At 43.1% G+C, this 21,514-nt stretch overlaps 1 protein-coding gene across 2 annotated transcripts in view; it reads left to right on the plus strand.

Moving 5' to 3' along the window:
• Positions 1-2,901: 2,901 nt before the first annotated feature.
• PRR5 (proline rich 5) overlaps positions 2,902-21,514 on the plus strand; it is a 155,320-nt gene continuing 136,707 nt past the window's right edge. The window contains exon 1 of one of the 2 annotated variants that reach the window (XM_090043784.1): positions 2,902-3,254. The gene's annotated coding sequence lies outside the window, so the exon portion shown is untranslated. The remainder of the gene's footprint in view (positions 3,255-21,514) is intronic. The other variant, XM_090043785.1, reaches the window with a different exon arrangement.

Here is a 21,514-nt window from a genome sequence, read left to right on the forward strand (position 1 = left end):
TGAACTGTCATTGAAATTAATTTGAATCCATTGTATTTTCTTTCTTTGAAGGCAGGCAGGAAAGTCTTAGGACAAGCCACAGCAAATCACCATACAAGCCTTGATTTGAGGTGGGTGATACTTTTTGTGGATTTGATTTGCACCAGTCCTTGGTTTGGATCCCCATAACAAATGCTTTGCATTGGCAGCATTAAGCACCTCCAAGTAACACTGAACTCAAAACCACTGGCTACAAACTGGTTTCTTATAAAGACCAAATGAAAGCCTGAGTTTTGATGTGCAATCATATCTCAGATTAGGATTCCCCAAGATTAAACCTCAATCAGTCTTTCATTCTTCCTTTTTGGGTTTCAATGGTAATTTGATACCCAGACTGGAAGAGTTTTGTGTGACTGGGTTTCCTAACAAAAAATCTTCATTCACTAGCACATTGTTCCAATGTGTTGTACATGCCATGTACAGTTGCTATACATGAAATTACTATTACCCAGGTGCAAGGGATTTTGAGCTTCATGTAGGCATTCAAAATTGTGAGAAAGGACCAAGCATATGAGGTAAGTGGGAAATCAACACAGGTTTTCTCGCTCTGTCAAGCTTCTAGCTAAACTCATGCCTTTCCTTTATAAATCTGGTATTTGACTTACTGCCCTTGATCCATTACCATTCTTCCATGGCCATAACAATTCAACAGTTCAGCAGAGCATAAAGAAGTCTAATCAGCAGGCTTGATCTCTGCAAAATAACTTACTGGCTGAACAAACAAGATCAACAATGAACAATCAAAAAACAACCCCATTCCTCTACCAATTACCACATGCAGTCCCGCATGATTCATTACTAGTTCCAGCTTTTCCAAAGTACCAGTCTTCTAGCAACACCACTTTTTGAAGTATTTGCATCCTGGTGCTTATCTACATGTACTTTGGCACCAGCCTTATAAAAATTGATCCTGTTTGATAAGAACATAGACCCCAAAGTTGTGGCTGAGAGCCCTGCTACATGTTCAAATTAAAGCTGGATAGAGACCAGCTATAGAGTTGTTACACATTTTCAAGCACACACTTTATAGCTGGTTGGCTCTTTTTATAGTTGGCTAGTCATTTTTATCACGTGATAACCACTTTGCACGTGCAACCAGTCTCAATTTATTGCACAATTCACTAGTCAATTGCATAATAGATGACATGTGTAGCAGAGGCCTCTGAGCGAGAGAGCAAAGGTAACATGTTGAATCAGGGGCAAATTCCCACTGGCATAGCATTCAGTCAGAAAATACCAATGGGGCAAAACTGAAATGTTTCAAAGGGACCTATGGATTTAAGTCAAGAGTTTGTTTTGTTGTTTATTTTGAGGGAAAGTTATAGGAACACTTTGTTGTGTACAGTCCAAGTGCAATGTTACTTGCTATTATGGCTAATTGGTAACAGATCTTACCAAGTATTCCTAAGTTTTCTTGTCTATGAAGGTTGACTGAGGATGTACAATCTGTCCTCCAAGCTTATGTTGCAAGACAGGCTGCTGCTGCTCATTCAAGACCCAGTGGGTGAAGACAGTTCTCGGTAAGAATAAACGACCGTTTCTTCCATAGATCCCCCAACTTAACACCCATTTCCATTTCCATCCACTTAACAACCCCACAGTTTGCTACTAAAACCCTAAATCTCTTCTGGTGCAGGGAGCAGGGTGCACTGCATACCTGAGCTTTTCACTTGGATAAAATATAATTTGGCATTGTCTTCAGTACAGGAAGTGTTTTGTGGTGGGGAGGTTCCTATTTCTGACATGTATTTTGATTGCAAATACAACATTATTATTATGATTATTATTATTAATCATCATCATCATCATCATCCCCACCTACATGCAGTCTGGACAATGGACAAAACCCTCCAGCCCAGCTTTGCAGCTCAGTGGCTTTGATCAGGTTGGAAGGTGGAATTTCCTTTCAGTAGGAACTTCCCAGAGCTGCCAAATTCCCTTTCCTTCCCAAGGAGGAGGAATTTCAGTTCTGAAGGCAGAACACTTCTGTAACACCACCACTAATAATAATAATAATAATAATAATAATAATAATAATAATAATAATAATAATAATAATAATAATAATAATAATAATTATTATTATTATGCTATTGTTTCTGTTATTGTTTAGAATTGTTGTCAGTATTGGTGCTGTTAATAATAATTGTTATTGTTAATATTATTGATGTTATTGTTGTCAGTAGTGTTGCTGTTACAATAACAATAGCTAGTGTTAGTATTATTGATACTAGTATAATTATTGTTGCCGTTAATAATAATAGTTGTTATTATTATTGTGTGTACATGCGTTTATATTGTACCACAATTTTACACCACCACTCTACCACCTCTAATAATAATAAATATAATAATAATTGCTATTGTAACGATTATTGATGCTGTTGTCATAATAATAATAGCTATTTTTATTGTAACTATTATTGTTGTCATAATTGTTGCTGTTATAATTGTTATTGTTATTATTCATGCTATGATTTGAATTATTGATGCTGTTAATAATAAGTATTATTATTACTACTATTATTATGCATGTGCACGCATGTTAATATTATACAACCACACGACCACCATTTTACACCATCACACCACCACTACTAATCATAATTTTTGTTTTATAACAACAGCAAGAATGGTAGTGGCAGTGTAGAAACGTTGGATAATGATGGTGCTGGTGTAGAAACGCTGAATGTTGAAATTCCTCCTTCTCCTTGGGACCTCTAGCGAATGTGGCAGCTCCGGGAAGCTGCCGCTGAAGGGAAATCCCACGTTGGATCCGACGAGGCGGCCGGCAGGGCTTTGAGCGCTGTCCGGCGGGGCGGGGCGGGGCGGCGCGGCGCGGCGCGGCGCGGCGCGGCGCGGCGGAGAACAAAGGGGCGCCCCGCTGGCTCTCGGCTCTAGCCGGGCTGGGCGTGCGCTCCCATCTCTCGCCGGGTCCCGGCGCGGGCTGCGGGGCGGATACCGCTTTGCAGCCCGCTCTCTCCGCCCCCAGCCCGCCCCCCGCTTCTTGGCCGCGGCGCATTGTGCATCGCGGCTGCTCCGCGCCGTCCGGGGGCGCCGCCAGCCCTCGGCCACGCCGCGGCCGCCCGAGGGCCGCAGGCCGACATGGCAGCGAGACGCGGGCTCTGTCCCGGCGGGAGAGCGCCCTGCGGCCGGCTCTGCCCTCCCGCCGCTGCCTCCGCCTCCGCCACGCCGCTTCCCTGCCCGGCGCCGCGGTGAGTGGGGGGAGCGGCGGGGCTTGGGGACGGGGACCGCGCGCTCACACCCGCTCTCATGTGCTCACATACACGTGCGCATACACTCACACATCCTCACACGCTTGGGTGCACATCCCCCACTCTCTCACATGCGCTCTCTCACGCAGACACTCATACACTCACTCGCATGCACACACACTCATGCGCTCGCATGCTTATACACACCCATGGCCTCATCTACACTCATGCACAGCCCCTCATGCTCTAACACACACTCATGCGTGCTCACGCACGGCCACTTTCATATGCTCACATGCTCTCACACTCCTGTGCTCACACACTCATGCACACACCCAGTGTCATATGCTCACACACTTGCATTCATGCACTCATGCTCACACACACGCCTGCTCTCATGCACTTACATTCTCACACACTCATGCTCTGGCATGCACTCACACATGGCTGCTCTCGTATGCTCACATGCTGTCACACTTGTGCGCTCACACATGCTCATACACATACTCGTGCTCACATTCATTCACACATGCTCACACCCTTATGCATATGTGTGCATATCTGTGCTCGTGCATGGGCACCCCCCCCCCCACCCAATACTGTCAGCCAAGTGCCATGCCTGGAAGGTGATGCCTTTGGCTACTTCCCAGGTGCTCTTGATAGAAGTGGGGCATTTGGTTCTGAGCATAGGGTGCAGCTGTCCTAGCAGAGGAGGTGGCTGCACCTGCTGAGGGTTGAGGGAGAGTGGTGGGTTGAAATTAAGGTGGAGCAGAGATACACCTCAGTAGGTAACTAAATAAGATACACATATATATAGAGAGAGAGAGAGAGCACAATGTTTTGGGAACAAAGTTCACTTCATCAGCTGCTGTGAAAGGACAGGGTAGAGTTGGCATAAGCTAACAGCAGCTGTGGGTGGGGGGGGAGTAGGCAAAAAGCCCCTCCAAAGGGTCGAGGAACAAGCCAGCTCGCTGAGTGGCAGCTTTGGGCTGATTTTGCCCAGACCCTTGCCCAGTGCCAACAGGAAGCGGGGACAGCCTCCTGCTTTATTCCAGGAGACACCTGGGGAGTTCTCTTTAATCTCTGCTGGGCAGCAAGCATAGGTAGGGCCACAGACAGGAGTGGTACTGAATATGAGACCCTGATAGTAACAATTAAAATGCTTCAGTTTGAACAAAGTGATGTTTTGGGGCTGCCAACAGTGATCCCTAGGGAGGATGTGATTTCTCTAAACTCTTCTAGAATGTGTATCTGGGAAACATCTGTATTTTCTTGTAAGATATGTGAAAACTGGAGTAATAGGAGACTGCAAAGTGTTTTCATCCAAAGAAATATGGTTATTGGAAAAATACTTTTTTTGGAGGGTAGGAGAGGTTAGGTTCCTACAGAGAATCAAAACAAAATCATTTTTGTTCAAATGGACCCTAGCTGAAAGCATAGGGAGGATTCCTAGTCCACTTTCGTGCTTAGATGCTAACACATGATACAGTGGTTTGATGGTGTTTTTGTGTTACCTCTAAAGATATTTGTTGACAGTATTTCAGTTTTGGAAATAAACCATGCAATAGTAAGTAAAGTAATAGGATAGTAAACCTATCACCTACCTATTAATATCAGTTTCCATGCACTTCAACCATTTGTTTTGGTGTATTTAATATTCATATACTAAAATTCATGGTATCATAAGGGGGGAAAAATAAAGGTTTACAAATCCATTCTGAGAAAACATTGTCTTGGAGATATTAAAGGGGACTTGTGGTTAATCTGTAAATTCTATAATGTGTAATAAAATACAGTTTTAATAGTTGCTTTCATTTTAATAATTGCTTCTGTTAGTGCCCATTTGCTTCTTACGTGGATATAGGTTAGTAGTCAGCAGACACATCTACATGTCTAGAACATGATCTGACTGGGATGATACCGTAAAACATCATACAAGCACTATCCCCTTTACATTGATTTTTTTTTTAATTGAATTTTCTTATAAAAGTCAGTGAAAGCTTTTTTCACATGAGTAAGCATTTGTAGGATGAGGTTGTAGATTCCTGTTGTTATGTGTGTAGTAATTAGTAATTTTGACAGCTTGTAATTAAAACTGATAATTCCATAAAGGTTAATTCTATAAAGGTTGGGTGGTTTTATTCTCTTCAAGAGCACAGGAATTTGGGCAACTGCCAGTGTTTTAAATTACCAATAGTAGCCAGCTTTAGAAACAGCAAAAAGGTGCATCAAGGAAATGATTTAGCCTTTAGAGGGTTCATAATTTCCAGCCAGCTTGCTTTTAAGATTTTCATTTGAAATTACAGGAAACAATCAGTGATAACATTTACCAGCATGGCGATTTAATAATAAAAAGCTACAATTAGTCAAAAATCCAAAAATAAATTGGAGGAATGGAGTAGTGTAATCAGCCATCAAATAGTAAACACATGGATTTTCATAGCCTCCTTGATTTAAGTATTATTATAAGCGTGTATTCTAGTCGCTGAGTTCACACCAGGGTAGTGCTGTGAGGTGGGAGTGCTGTTCATTCATTATCACATCTTTTAGGTAAGGAACAGTGTATAAGAAGTTTAACTCTAACAGTAAAATGAACAATACATGTTATTTTAGTTTTCCATACTAATCTGTTAATAATAATTTCACTTATCCTGTAACAGTCATCGACTGGAGTTTAACATTTGAACTGCACACTGCTGCATGGGTAAATGTGATGCTTAGACTTTGATTCTCTCATGCATAATCTAATTATAGAAAGACTTTGGAAAGAATATTGAATTAAGAGATTTTCCCAATAGATTTGCAGAGAAAGTCGCATTAAAAAAAATATGGCCAGAATTTGCAAACGAATTGATCACCCACAGTTTTGGGAAGATTTTAGAAAAAGCTCATCTTCCATATAATCTTGCAAAACAAGTGCCCAGATTTTCAAAGGAGTCTTGCACATTAGATTATGAACAATTTTTGAAAATCCACCCATTAGAATCATAATGGGAGCACCTGAGTTGAGAGCAGAATTTGGGTCCAGAGCATTTGAAAATATGTCTATGAGCTTGTTAGTGTTAAAAGAGTTAAAATGGGCTTATTTTTCCCTTTATCTATTTGTATTCTCAAGGAAATCTTGTTATTTCTTTTAATTTTTTTTTTACAGCAGGTAAAATTATGGGAATAAAATATGGCAGTTATAAAAGAAGCCAGTTAAAACCACTTTAAGTTTTTTATGGGAAAAGCCACCCAGATAAATGTATTTTGCCATGAATATGTGTGAAACAATATTAGAACTGTAATAGGAAACTTAAGTGGCACTTAATCTTTCAACAAAAATAATAGATAATGAGTAAAAATAGCATTTCCTGTTTTTAACTGTATATTTGAATACATATTGTCAAGGATGTTAACCTAAAACAACAAAAAAAGTTAGATTGGATCGGATCCCATAAGTTTGCCCATTTTCACCTGGGAAGGTTCTGGCTTACGGTTGTTTTTTTTTTTGGAGCATCAGTTTTATATGAGTATTAACCAACACAGGAAGAGCAAATGTGGTGCACTTTACTGCAGAAAGGTTTAGAAAGGTGTAAATCAAGAATAACACTAGCAACATTTCTCTAGATTTCCAGAAATGTATGTGAAATCAGAATTTGACACTGTGCATAGGGAGGTAGCATAATTAAACTCATTGAGCATGAATCAGGCCTTAGTTATACTGATTTACACACTGCTCTTCTTCCTGGTTAAAACTGATTTATCATGATCGCCTTCAGGGAAGTTTCTTCTGGTTTATACCCAAGAAATTAAGATCAGAAACTAACTCAATTGTAGTGTAGTCTTGGTCACAGTTTTGAGTGGTTGTTCTCTCTCTCGCTTTTAATAAGGTTATATTAATATTTGCTGAAAGATGAAAAATGGTTATTATCTGCCTACATCTGTGGTCCAGTCATTAATCAGAATTCATTGACACTAGACGCAACGAAAAGAGCTGCAAAATGCCCTGCCTGTTTGTAAGCATGTCCTCTGTGTGGTGTTTACTTTTTCTATGGCTTACTGGAATAAGGAAGGGGAATGGGAGGCCTGGGGAGGGAAATGAGGATTAATTAGCTAATGCCTCTACAGCTCTTTGAAGATGAAAATGCCTGTGAGATAATGCTAGGCCTTGCTTAGCATAAGCACTAAGAACAATGCACTAAAACTCCCAGGATCTTTCAAAGAGGTTGAGGAGTCAGCAACTGACATTCTGGTAATCACCTTCTGACCCTTAGATGAAAATGCTGACAATGATAAAAATTGCAAGCAAGCAGCTTATATTGTTAAAACAGGAAACCGCATGGCTAAACCGCAGAGTCTAGAAAATGATATATTTAAGGTCAAGCAGAGTCTGGAAAGTGTTATATTTAAGGTCATTAAGAATTAGCATAAGAAGCGTAAAAATTATAATACAGAGCGTATCACCTGATATTATAATATAGATAAGTTAACTAAGTAACCAATAGAAGTAAAAATTAGAAATACATATGTATATGTATTATCATATATAAGTAATGGTAAAGTTATGTTAGATGCCTCACTGTCACTAAATTATTTACATACTGTGAAGCAATGCTTGGAGAATTGTGCCATCCCATTGGTAATTTAGTAAATCTGTACTGGACTCCTTTCCATGTAATACTCATGACCCTATCAATGCCATGTTAAGATTACTATAATTCAAAATGATGCTATTACATTTTATTGAAGAAAACTGATTATTTATTTCCTAATGTGAAGACTGGAGTTTAAAGTTTAGACTGTGGATGATTTTTTGAGGGTATTTTGTTTGTGTTTTCAGGCAGCCATGAGCAAAGGGGTTCTTTAAACAGGAAAAGAAAAAAGAAAACATGAAGAAGGACCACCTTATTTTTAAACAATCTGGTGCTTTTATTTGTCTGGAATTTGTGTATATGGCGGGGTGGAAAGTTATTGAAAAGGACACAGTGTAGTTTGACATTCTGTCATTGTTTCTGTAAACCACACAGTACAAATACATTTTCATTAAAATATTTTAGGCAAGCCAAAGTGTATGACTAGTGTAGACTGCTTAATGGAATCTGACAGCTCAATCAGAACATGTTATGATCTTGGTCATTCCCTTTCTTGAATGAGGTAGATGAATATTATACATGTAATAAATATAGACTTTTTTTAAAGGCTCATTTAAAACAAAGGCTGGTGCAAAATGGTGGGTGGACTTCTGTTTTTTTTTTTTTTTTTTTTCTGTTTCAAAGGTGTGTGAGCTCGTGCCGAATTATGTAAGGATTGAATTAAGCACAGGCTCAGACCTGGATGTTCAATGTAAAACTTTTATTGTGTCACAAAGTCATAAACTAAGGAGGTCTGTTGGTTCACGAGGTTCCCAAATCAGGCCCTTGCTTTCTAACCTGAAGGATAGTTTCATAGTTTCTACTCGGGTCCCTTCCGACCCTAGATCATCTAGTCTGACCCCTGCCATGGCAGGAAAGAGTACTGGGGTCAAATGGCCCCAGCAAGATGTTCATCTAACCTCCTCTTAAACACCCCCAGGGTAGAAGCCTGCACCACTTCTCTTGGAAGTTGGTTCCAGACCCTAGCCGCCCAGACCGTGAAGTAGCGCCTCCTGATATCTAACCTAAACCTACCCTCTGCCAGCTTGTGACCGTTATTCCTGGTCAGTCCTGGCGGTGCTCAGGGGAACGGTGACTCCCCCAATGCCTGCTGATCCCCCCCTGACTAGTTTATAACAGGCCACAAGATCCTCCCCCCTCAGCCTTCTCTTTTGGAGGCTGAACAGGTTCAGGTCCATAGCCTCTCCTCATAGGGCCTGCCCTGTTGTCTCCTGATCATGTGAGTGGCCCTTCTGGACCCTCTCCATGCTGTCGACATCCTTCTGAAGTGTGGCGCCCAGAACTGGATGCAATACTCCAGCTGCGGCCTGACCAGTGCCGCATAGAGGGGGAGGATCACCTCTTTGGACCTGCTCGAGATGCATCTGTGGATGCATGACAAGGTGCAGTTGGCCTTCCTAACTGCCCCACCACACTGCTGGCCCATGTTCATCTTGGAGTCAGTGATGACCCCCAGATCCTTTTCCACCTCCATGCTGACAAGAGGGGAGTTTTCTAACCTGTAGGTATGGTGCCGGTTGTTCCTTCCGAGGTGCATCACCTTGCACTTGTCTGTGTTGAAACCCATCCTATTCTCGTTTGCCCACCCTTGTAACCTGTCTAGGTCTGATTGTAGCCTGTTGCATCCTTCCAGTGTGCCCATGTCCCCCCACATCTTGGTGTCATCAGCAAATTTGACCAGGGTGCTTTTTACCCCCTCGTCCAAATCATTGATGAAGATGTTGGACCGAGCCCTGCGGAACCCCACTGCCCACGTGCTTCCAGGTTGAGAAGGACCCATCCACTACCACCCTCTGGGTGCGGCCCTCCAGCCAGTTGGTGACCCATTTGACTGTGTGGGTGTCTACACCACAGCCCCCCAGTTTCTTAATGAGAACGGGGTGAGAGACAGTGTCAAAAGCCTTCCAGAAGTCCAGGAAGACTATATCTACTGCTACCCCTGCATCTAATGATCTGGTGATCCGATCGTAAAAGGCCACGAGGTTGGTCTGACAGGACCTGCCACTGATGAACTTGTGTTGGTTGCCCCTAAGCATGCAGTCCCTTGCTGGCCCCTCCTGGATGTGTGCCAGCATAATTTTCTCGAACAGCTTGCCTAGGATCGAGGCCGGTTAGTCTTACCTATAGTTTCCCGGGTCCTTCTTCCTGCCTTTTTTGAAGATGGGGACCACGTTGGCCCTCTTCCAGTCCTCCGGTACCTCACCAGAGCACCATGAGTGCTTGTAAAGCCGTGCCAGAGGACTTGCAATGACCTTGGCCAGTTCCTTTAGAACTCTAGGGTGGAGATCATCTGGGCCGGCTGACTTGAATATGTCCAACCCCTCCAGAATCTCCCTAACTGAATCCTCGCTAACCCGTGGCCCAGGTGTGCCTCCCCCAGGGCCTGAGGGGGGCCCAGCAGGGAGGTGGCTGTTCTGGTCCCTACTTAGGAAGACAAAGGTGAAGAAATTGTTGAACATGTTAGCTTTGCCATCTGGTGTGACGACCAAGTTTCCCATGGCGTCCTGCAAGGGCCCCATATTTCCCGGGACCTTCTTTTTACCCCTTATGTATTTAAAAAAGGACTTCTTATTGTCCTTAATCTGGGAAGATAGTCCCAGTTCCATCTCTGCCTTGGCCTTCTTAACTACCCCCCTACATCACCGAGCAACTACAGAATAGTCCTTCCTGGTGATGACCCCTTCTTTCCATTGGGTGTAAGCCTCCTTTTTAGCAAGGAGATGTTCCTGGATGCTTCTGGTGAGCCACAGAGGCTTGTGTGCTCTCCTGCTCCCTTTGATCCTCATTGGGATTACCTTCCTTTGGGCTTGGAGGATCGTCTCCTTAAGGAGCGACCACTCTCCTTGGACACCTGGCTCCCCTCCCCTCCGGGACCTCAGCGCTTCTCCAACTATCCTCCTTAGCTCGTTGAAGTTTGCCCTCCTAAAATCTAGGGCTGCTGCCTTACTGCATGCCTTTGCCACCTTGTGCTGGATGGTGAATTCCAGCAGGTGATGATCGCTGTCACCCGGGTGGTCGAGCACCCACAGCCCCCTCACCAGGTCATCACCCGTGGCTAGCACTAGGTCCAACAAGGCGTCTCCCCTGGTGGGGCTGTGCACCTCCTGGGTTAGATGGAGGTCCTGCACTCTGGCCAAGAACCTACGTGAGCGTTCAGACCTGGCTGACTGCTCTTCCCAGTAGATGTCTGGGAAGTTCAGGTCCCCCATGACTACCACATCCTTAGACTTCACTACTTCTGTGAGCTGACCCAAGAATTCCTGGTCAAGCTTTTCTCCCTGGTTGGGAGGTCTGTAGTAGACTCCCACCGTTAAGTCTCTCTCCCCTTGACTGCCTTGTACTCTAACCCAAAGCACTTCAGAGTGCCCCTCCCCTGACTCCTTGCTAATTGACGAGGATGTGTATTCCTCCTTAATATAGAGTGCCACGTCCCCACCTCTCTTTCCTATCCTGTCCCTCCTGTACAGCCTATAGCCCTTGACATTCACTGCCCAATCATGCGTTGTGTCCCGCCATGTTTCCGTAATCCCCACTATGTCCGGGCTGGTGTCAGCCAGCAGGTGGGTGAGTTCTTCCTGCTTGTTACCCATACTACGAGCGTTTGTACAGAGGCATTTGAGGCCTCCTGTGGGTGTGTGTACTGACCCCCTAGTCCCAGCATTACCCTGGCCCCTATGTCTTACCTGTTTATTCGCTTTGCTCGTTGGTCTGGGCTGGGCTGTAGTTGTGGGTGCTGTTTGGTCTGGCAGTCTGATGTTTCCTCTGCCCTCATCTTCCCCTTCCCCCGACGAGCCCACCGGAGGAGGTCCGCCAACCTAGAAGAGAAAACACGCTTACGTTTAGGGGAAAGGTGGAGCCCATCCCAGCTAGGTGCAGCTGCCTGATTCAGTAGTCTCAGAACTGGTGAACAGCTCATTTAAAAGGAGTCCCTTATCTTTTTTTAGACAAAAGGTACAAAACTGTCCCCACTCTGACAGTGAGGCCACCCTGCTCGCTGCGCCAAATTGTGTGAGTTCGTGTCGAATTATGTAAGGACTGAATTAAGCACAGGCTCAGACCTGGATGTTCAATTTAAAACTTTTATTGTTTCACAAAGTCATAAACAAAAGGCTTTACATTCTTGTTATATTGAGGTGGCTGGGAGACTCATGAGTTTGTAAAAATCAAGTCCCTTCTTCCCCATCAGTTACTCGCACAGAACAGGCAATTGTAGTATGTGCCTTTGTGTTGATCAGGCAGAATCTCACAGCATGAGAGACTGCACGGTGATTTAAATCTCAGTTTTGATTAAAGAGAAAAACTATATATTCCCAGACATATTTTCTTATTCTCCCTGTGTGAACAAATGAAGATGCAGATTTTATGGAAAACTTGGTGATTCATGTCCCGTAGGAAAATAAAGTTTAGCCTTGATATTGCCATCATCATGTGACAGACAACAAGGTGACACTGATGAGACGAAGTGGCGGGTGGAAGTGCAAGGTATGTTTTGCTGTTTCATATTCAGAATTTAGCCATTGTCCACGTAAATAACTTTAGATACCTATGTGTCAACCAATAGGGACATCCAAATGACACAAAGAAAAAAACAAAGGTATAGAAATACCAGAATCTCAGGATGATTAGCACACATGCTTAATGTGAAAATTTGTTTTGAGTAGTAAGACTACTGGAAGAATCCTGGGTGTTGTAATGGAGAGCTAGTTAGACATAAGTTTACATTATAAGGTGGTGACAAAATAGAACAGTAAAGTTGTCCATCACTTCATCATTATGAAACAAGACTCCGCAGGTCTGGTGTGAACACATTTGACATTATTTTGTTAAATTCAAGGGCTTTAAACTAGTAAATTGGAGGGATCTGGGGAAGAAAAGTGTGACAGAACTGAGTAGAGTACTGAAGGGCTGATTTATCAGGAGAGATTAAAAAAGAGTAATACATATGGATTGATTCAGAGCTGAACAAATGGTGTAGGGACATAACCATCTATAATTTTGAGTGTTGGTGTTAAAAAGGGAGATAAATCGGGTTTTCAGCTAGGGGTACATGTACCCGTGGGGGTACTTTGGAAGGCCCCAGGGCGTACACAGCAGCAGTGTGGAGAAGCTGGTGGCAGTTTCAGTTTTGGTGGCAGCACTTCCAGTTTCGTCGCTGGAAGCAAGGAGTCCCACTTGTTGACCGGCCGCCCCGTGATCCCCCCACCCCTGCTCATCAACTGCCTGCTGGGGAACTCCTGGCTTCTCAACTGCCTGCCGGGGTTGAAAACCACTGAGATAAATAATCAAGCATTTTACAGGGAGGTGTAACAATGATTAATGAGTTGAAACAAAAATGCATTCTGAATATCAGAAAAGCTTCATGACAGAGTGATTTATTAGGTTTAGGAATAGCCTTTCAAGGGAGGTGGTGGTAGGATTATTGCTTTGGGAACTTAAAAGCAGACCATGTATAATTCTAGGAATTGTATTGTAGGTTAATAAATTTAAGAAACAACACACCTGTCCTGGTTATCTTTAGGAATTAAACTGTTTTTTTCCTGTGACTTTTTTACCATTTCCTACATGAGTACCTGATTTCAGTAAGTGATCCAAGGGCAACAAGACACATGCTAATGTCAGCTCTGCTTCGAAGGACATGGACTTGAGGAATGAATGTTTTCCATTTCTACTCTTGTGGTCCATGATCCAACGTCTTCATTCTTGGAAGTGTTTAAGGGCAGATAGACAAATACTTGGATCAGGTGGTTTAGACAGGGATGATTCTGTCTTGACCAGGTGGTTGGACTAGAAATGACCTCTTCAGTTCCCTTCCAATCCTATTTTTATGTGAACTTACGATTCAATGTCTGTTTGCTTAGATATCTTGCAAATGCATGAAATGTGTGTCATTCTGCATAATAAATATTCTTTTATCATGTATCCCTAGGTTTAGTTCATAAGGCAGGAGGAAGAAGAGGAGGTGGGAAACACTATAATTGGGCGTCACTGTTGGGGAGGAGAGAGCTCTTGCTCAGTACGGTGTTTCCTTTGCCCCATCTGGAAAGCTTTTCCCTGCCAGTTCTAGACGGTAATGGCAAAAAGAGCAAAGTGGATACTGTTGATTGTTCAGGGTCATCTTTACCTTCTTGCTGAAACTTGACAAGCAATTCTAAATCCTTGGCAGCATGCAGAGACCAGAAAAGTTGACAACCTGCATGCATATAATAGGTTTGATCCAAACCACAGTGAAGCTGGTGGAAGACTTCACATTAGGATCATGCCCTAGTGTTTTCATTCCCAAGTATTATGTTTATGCTTACCTGTGTTTCAGTTTTTGTTTTCATTTTGTTTTGTCTTCCAAATATTGCCAGTGAAAGTTAATGGTGTAGAATGGAATTGACATCTCTAGCTTCCTTTATAAGTTATCAAATTGCTAGCATGCTGTTGCAGTATGATGAAGCATTCTATGTATAGATGTAACCCAATCCAGTGAAAATCTGGTAACATTCAGATACAGGATGGGCAGCATGCATGATAATGTACTTTTTTGGTTTACAAAGTCAGACTAAAGCAGTGATTGTCATCCTTGAGATCCTTTCAAGGGTGCCATGGGTGTTTAGCACTGTTAGGTATACAGATAGATAAACCCTGTGTTTTCAAATAGGAATCCAGTGTCAAAAACCTTCTGACTTCTTGTGGCCCTTCTGAGTTGTTTTTTGACTCAGAAAAAAATAGAGCAGTTCTTCTGCAGCAAACAAGTAAAAGCTAAGAGCTGGTACTTTTGAGGGGTGCCTCAAAACTACAAAGGTTGTGAACCACTGGTCTAGAGCACTGGTGCTCACTTTTAATCCTTCAGGAAAGATGAATGGTATGAAACCAGTTTATGGTCTGGATTGGTTTTTTTGCCACTCCCACATGCCAGGATTGGACTCCAGGGCCCTATGCCACCCTTACCCGGTCAGAATCAGGCTCCAGGGCCTCCATGCTGCCTCTGCTTAGCCAGGATTGGGCTCCAGGGCCCTGTGTCATTTCCACCTCTGCTCAGTAGGGTTCAGGTTCTGGTGTACAGTGCTGTCCCAGTCCAGCTGGGATTGGGCTCCAGGAGCCCTGCGCTGCCTCTGCTCAGCTAGGATTGGGCTTTGGGGGCCCCATGCCACTTCCACTCAGCCTGGATTGGGTTTTGGAACCCCCATGCTAAACCTGCCCAGCCCCCACATGCTGGGATTGGGCCCTGTGCCACTTTACACACCTGATTTAGCTTGCAGGGCCACGGCCCATGGGTCTCTCTTCAAATTTGTGGGGAGCTTCATGGGCCAGATGACACGATGCTGAGGGCTTGATCTGGCCCGTGAATCTAGAGCCTTAATATGTTGTCTTTGCTGCTCAAGAGTTCTTATTTCTGTCGGCACCCTTGTATAGGTACAGTCAGAAGTAAGTTCTGTGACATTTCTAAATATAATCTGCTTGAAAACATTTTAAAAGGCATTGTTGCTGTCATGAGAGGCATATAACAACCCCTTTGGTACTCCTTGGCTGGAATGCATCAAGATTCCTGGGTCTGTGTGCAGCCCATGACCCTACCAACTCTGTCTCCAGCTGCAAGGTACTACAGGAGGCTGCAGTAATCTATAACTTCATTCCCTTTTCCCCCAATAGTTTGGGAAGCTAGGGGGGAGGGGAGAACAGCAAGTGCCAGCACTTCCAGGGTGGATAAATAAGCATGGAAGAGTGTGGTTAGCGGGGGCTCCCTGGTGCCAGGATTCTGACATGAGCTTGAAATGTCTCAATTCTTGTCTTTTCCCCCTCTGGAGCAGAGAGGTAGAAGGGCTTGGGTTGGAGAACAGAAGCTTCTGTAGCTGGCAGGGGGATAAGTCCAGCTGTAAGTCTAGCTAGGTATTAGTGGTGGCAGGGGGAAAACAAGGATCTGGCAGGGAGAGTGGGGGCAAGAGGCAGGGGTCTCATTCTGAGCCCAGCACTGTTCTTGGACCTGAAGCAACACCTGGCAGCTGGATAAGCCAACAGGCTGTCCACCCACTCTCCCTAAGGAGGGCGGGACAGAGTGAAACACTGTGGGACTCTGGAGTACTTACGGGATTCTGGAGGACCCTGTCCCTATGCACATATAACAAAAAGTGAAATGCTCCAAATAGTACCTTACTTAAAAGAGATAATAATGTGGAGAGCTTCAGTCAGTTTTGGAATATTTCAAAGTATATTCAAATGTATGTTTGTACATACAAAAGGCATTTGAAATGTTCCAATTGTTACTTGTATCTGAATCGTTATGTATCTGATAGAGATTTAAATACTGATTTTAAAAAAAAATAGCTGTTTTACCTGTTGTAATTACAGTGGTTAAACAATGAATCAGTATGGCAGCTCCCTGGCTGGCCCATTTGGGGCTGCTCTGGCCTGGTCTGCAGGGTGTCCCTTCCCATCCTGGCACCAGCAGTTCATTTCCAACCCCCCAAGGTGTGATGGGGACTCAGTGGCTCCCTGGGGCCCCGGCTCTGCAGGACCTCGCCTCATGACAAACTAGGCGGGCAGGAGGATCCTCTTTGAGCCCAGGTCTGGGCCTGGATTTGGATGGGGTAGGTGGGTGGGGCGCACCATGGGGCTGAGCCGCAAGCCATGGGGAATTGCCTTGCACCCCGCTTCCTTCACCTTGCCTTTGTCAGGTCCCGAAGCTGCTGCCAGTCCGGCCAGGGAGTGCATGCAGTCACCGCCAGCAGCAGCAGCTGCAACCAGAGAAGGTGCTGTATCTGGCCAGACACAGTGATGGGGACGGGCTCTGTGTCACTGGGCTCCAGGCTGTGGCTCTGTGAAGTAAGACCAGGAGGGGGTACTGAGCCTAAGGCTGGCACACCTGCCTGCCCAGAGCAGCATAGGGAGCAGAGAGCCAAACACTGACAAGCCCTGTCAGGCATGCAGCACAGCCCATGAAGCCATGGGTGACAGCAGAGAGTGAGGGGTTTTCTAGGACAGCTACAGCAGTGCAGGAAGGAGAGGGAGCATCAGCAATTCCTGCCCTTGTGGATAGTGAAGGGTGGGTGACTAGTACCTATAGCTAGTCTCTGCAGATTTTGATGCAGCCACTTCCAGCCTCCCCACTGCCTGCTGTGAGCAACTTGGGTAGGCAGGCTGTAAATGGCTGCAGCTGGGTCCACAGAGCCTAGCTATAGGTGCTAGTCACCCCTCCCCCTCCTCCTTGCTTTTACCTCCCTTCTGCTGTGCCTCCTTCTGGTTGGGCACTGCACAGCTTCTCTTTCTCCCTTTCCTTCCCCAACTGCACCGCCCCAGGCTAAATGATAACTGGTAAGTTAGAACCAGTTATCACTGGGTTCATTGGTTAAATGATCAATTAATTGTTTAAATGCAATCGTAATTAATAGTTTAACTGGTCACATCCCTACTATTTGAATATTCATGTGCTTTATGCATATCAGACATGCCCTCTTTACAGGATAGGAATGTGATGATCCAGGATAGTGTGGTGCAGATAACTAGAATTATCTTCATTCTGATTCATGGCAGATGCTTTAGAGATTGGAAACTTTCTGCCTTCAGGGTTAATGGTTTATTGGAGGCCAAAAAAGGGAACAAAGAAAAACATTTTATGTGGCAGTTCAGGAAACATACTTCTTTATTCAGTGGAATTTGGACCCCCAAACTTCCTGGCTTGGTAGAACTGGAATTATTATTTTAATTTACTTTTACTCAAAAGATAAAATTCATAGTTTAGAAAAACAAAATTAGAAGGAATTTACCTGTTTTTTTTCTGGGTTTGAAAGAGAAGGTTTAAAATGTATAAGACTGAGAGTCCAATCTGTGCCTCCAGGTCCAACCTGTTTAATAGTTCAATACTACTAGTTTTGTTTTTGTTGTTGCATGTGTTGCCTGTCTGATAAATAATTGCATTGTGGAAAATATCTGTTTCTGAACTGCTTTCTTAAAGGACACTGACCACTGTTTTATTGCCAGAGTTTTGTCTACCTTAAAATTGTCATATGATGTGATCCACTAAAAACAGCGTAAGAGCCAGGTGGAATAAGTATCAGAGAAATGGCTCAGTGCAGTGAGTTTCAGTGACTCATGAATAAATTAACAGCACTCCTTTACTGTTGTCCTTTTAAATTAAACACATGATATTCTATGCATTAGTTTATGGATAGGAATTGTATTTCTTAATTTTCATTTAGTGTGGAATGATTAATAACACAGCTCTATATCCATGTTTGTTCTTTTGAAATATAGACATAGGCTGCTATGTCCAGTCTGGCAGAAGAAATTTAATATACCTAAATAAATTTTAGTCCCTGAATTATAATTCTATCAGGGGAGGCTAGCTTTAAGTCAACCCAACGCAAAGTGCCAGGAACCCTGCCCCCCAAAAAAACAAAACAAAAACCCAACAACATACCTGTGGTATTTATGGCATCATTAAAACATGAAGTCCCAAGAATTTTTTTGAGAGATAAAATGGCCAACTCAAGGTTACATAACCAAGAGATTCAGAAAGTTCAGATAAAAACCTGAGTGGCTGAATCTCAAGTCTCTTAGGTTTGCTCATATGGATCAAATAAGGTTAGATGTTGTCCTTTTGGAATAAACTCTCTAATGTTATAATCCTAATGTGCATCAATTTTCCTCATTGTATTGTACAAATTGCCCTTTTGTCTTTTAAAGTAACTTCCCATACATGTTCGTAAGTGTGTGTTTGTACGTGAGTTTATTTTGTGCATTTCATTTTAGTATGTATTACTATGGCGTTCGCTAAATTTACTCCAGGATAATTTTATGTTGGATAGGTTTTGACCACTAATAATGTTTCTTTCCAGTATAACAAGAAAAGGTAATTAGAGCTCATTATTTCAGGGCCTACAATATTATCACGTGTCAGGAAGGAGAGGTGCATATCTTTGTTAGATTGCACGACTTACTAGATGCATCTTTGGTTGCTTCAGATCTCTCCAAAGCCTAATTATTCTCTACTATTATTTGTATTTGTACTATGGTATATGAGGACATAACAACAGTGCCTCCTCAGCTGCCTCGCAGCACCAGTGTGAGGCACGCTCTGTCACTTGCTTCTGATCTGAAAACACCAGAATCTCAGAAATGAGGCAATATCATCATTATAGAGGAGTGGGATTTGAGACATAAGAAGCAGGAGTGAGTGAGCAGGTTTGACTTTACAGTGGCAATTCTGGGTAGGGGATGGGTGATGACAGCATAGGGGAGGGGTGATTACTTGCCTTAAAAGCCCTAGTCAGGGACCGGGTACTATGCAAACACAAAACCAGGACAGTCCCTGCCCCAAAGGGCTTGCAGTGTAATGGTTTCCCTTTATTGAAGTAGACAGAGAATGGATTCTTCTTTTTGCTGTTTTTTTATTCTGTAAGGACTGTCATCTGAGAGAGATGTCTGTATATCTGTAGAAGAAGAGTGGTTTAATCATCCAGTGTAGATGAAAATCATGTATCAGTTGAACAGCAGTATTACACTTTCACAAAAACTGAGCTTTTTTCTGGTGAACATTTGAAATTCTGAGGAATCTAAGCAGCCAAAGTTTACCTTTTGTCTGTGTGCTTAGCTTATGGAAAGAGGCTTATTTTCAGGTAAAAGTCTCTCTCTTTTCTTTCCCTGCCTTCCACCCACTTTCTTTCCTCTCATGCAAGTGACAGACTGCTGAATGCTTATTCAGTTTATTTCCTACTGTGGTCTGTAGCTTCTGTCATTAAAAATATATTAATTTCTATACTAATGGAAATCACTAGTATGCACACAGAGATTCCTTCACTATGAAGTTCTACTGTCTTTGTTATGCTGAAGGCCTGAGTAGAATGGTTCCTGACTAGCACTGACATCCAGAAAGGTGAAAAGGTGTATTAAAGTCTATTAGATTTACTGATAATTGCTTTGCAGTATTCAAACTGCAAGTTTGGAGAGAATTGTGTATCCAGTCATTGGAGGATGAATTAGAATTTCTCTGTACACATAAGGTTCAGAGGCACTGTTTCACAGGTCAAAATGCAGATAATTGAATCTGGGTCCTCTTCTGGTCTCTCCTGTCTTTTTCCTTCAGCTTTACGTTAATACATACATATTCATATACAGACTGGTCTTACAGAGTAATAGTGTGGGACTGCTGAGGACAGTTTTTCTCAATTCATGTCTGTATATCTTTTAAAAGATAAAAGAAGGCTCTGTGTGTGGGGTTTTTTTTAATTCTGTGGAACAGTTTCAATTGTACCTTGTACACTATGCTATCCTATTGATTTTTGGAGGAATTGCCACAGTTGCTTCATGTAGTGGATAGGGTCTGCTCTTCTGCAGCATCCTGCAGTGACTGCCTTTCCAGACCCCACCCAGCTGATGTGCATGCTGTCGTTGCCAGCATAAACTAAATGGAATGTGCACTGCTCCTTTTCCTAATGGTAGTAAAATGCACCCATATTGCATATTCCCCCCCGCCTGCCCTAGGAAATTGTGTCCAGTCTGCCAGGTCTCAGAAGCAATAGGCACATCTAGCAGGATTCCTGCTACTCCTCAGTGCACTTACTAGGGAAGGATTTAGTCCATGGGCCATGCCAAAGGGAGTTGGCATATTTGGAAAAAAAATGCCTAAGCTGAGTATGGGCTTTATACCCAATTTCACTACTGAGAAAGTTCCAGACCAAAGAGGACTATGTGATGTGATGTATTGCACTCTCTAGAGACTTCTATGCAAATTTGCACATGGATATCAATAGAAGAGGTGAGCATATGGATTTATTTTAGATCCTTAAGGGACATTTACCCTTATAAAACCATCAAGTAACTGGCAGCCACTGTTTCAGAAAAATCTTAGTTGGAGATTGCAGCAGTGATACTGTTTGGAAGGATCAAGTTCATTGATAATACTTGAATGTGTTTATAATGTACCTTTGTGGGCACCAAATTTATATATACTCACACACATGCATCTATGCACACACAATATAAGCAAATAATAGCCTTTTTGTTAGGATTTTTTTAAATTACACTGTATCTTCCAAGCTGTATGGTCTTCTGTCTGTCTCTGTGAACATGTCCGTAAAGCAGTAAATTTAGCCTAGTGGAATGAAGAACAGGAAATACAGTGGAGTTAGCAAATTTGTGGGAGGGAGGTGGTGGAAATGATGACCTATATGGTGTACTGAGGTGAAGGGAAGCTGAAGGTATAATGTGGCTTGCCAACATGTTTTAGTCTTTGAAGTCTGGAGAACAGTTGAAGGAATTCAAGAGAGAATCACTTTATCTTCACATTACGCCCTGAGTTTTGGTAAGTCTGGGCACATCTACACATGTGTGCTCTTAATGCTCTTTAAAAATGGTGATTTGGCACTAATTGCATGCAAATTTCATACCTGTAAATACAGGTGTGAAATTTTAGGTGCAAATAGATAAACACATTAACACACATGTAGACGCTTTAAAGTGTATTAACACTGTATGTGTGGACTGACTTGGGACTAACTTTAGTCCCAAGTCATTGCACACAGCGCTAATGAGCTTTAACACCTACACATGTAGACACCTGCCTAAACCTGCTTAACACACATTAAGCTAATGCATTAAATTTAGGCGTGCTTAAATGTACATGTAGACACACCCTCTATGTAACAA

The sequence above is a fragment of the Crocodylus siamensis genome, chromosome 4 (genome assembly GCF_052110815.1).
Source record: "Crocodylus siamensis isolate JL-2025a chromosome 4, ASM5211081v1, whole genome shotgun sequence".
NCBI classification, from domain to species: Eukaryota; Metazoa; Chordata; order Crocodylia; family Crocodylidae; genus Crocodylus; species Crocodylus siamensis.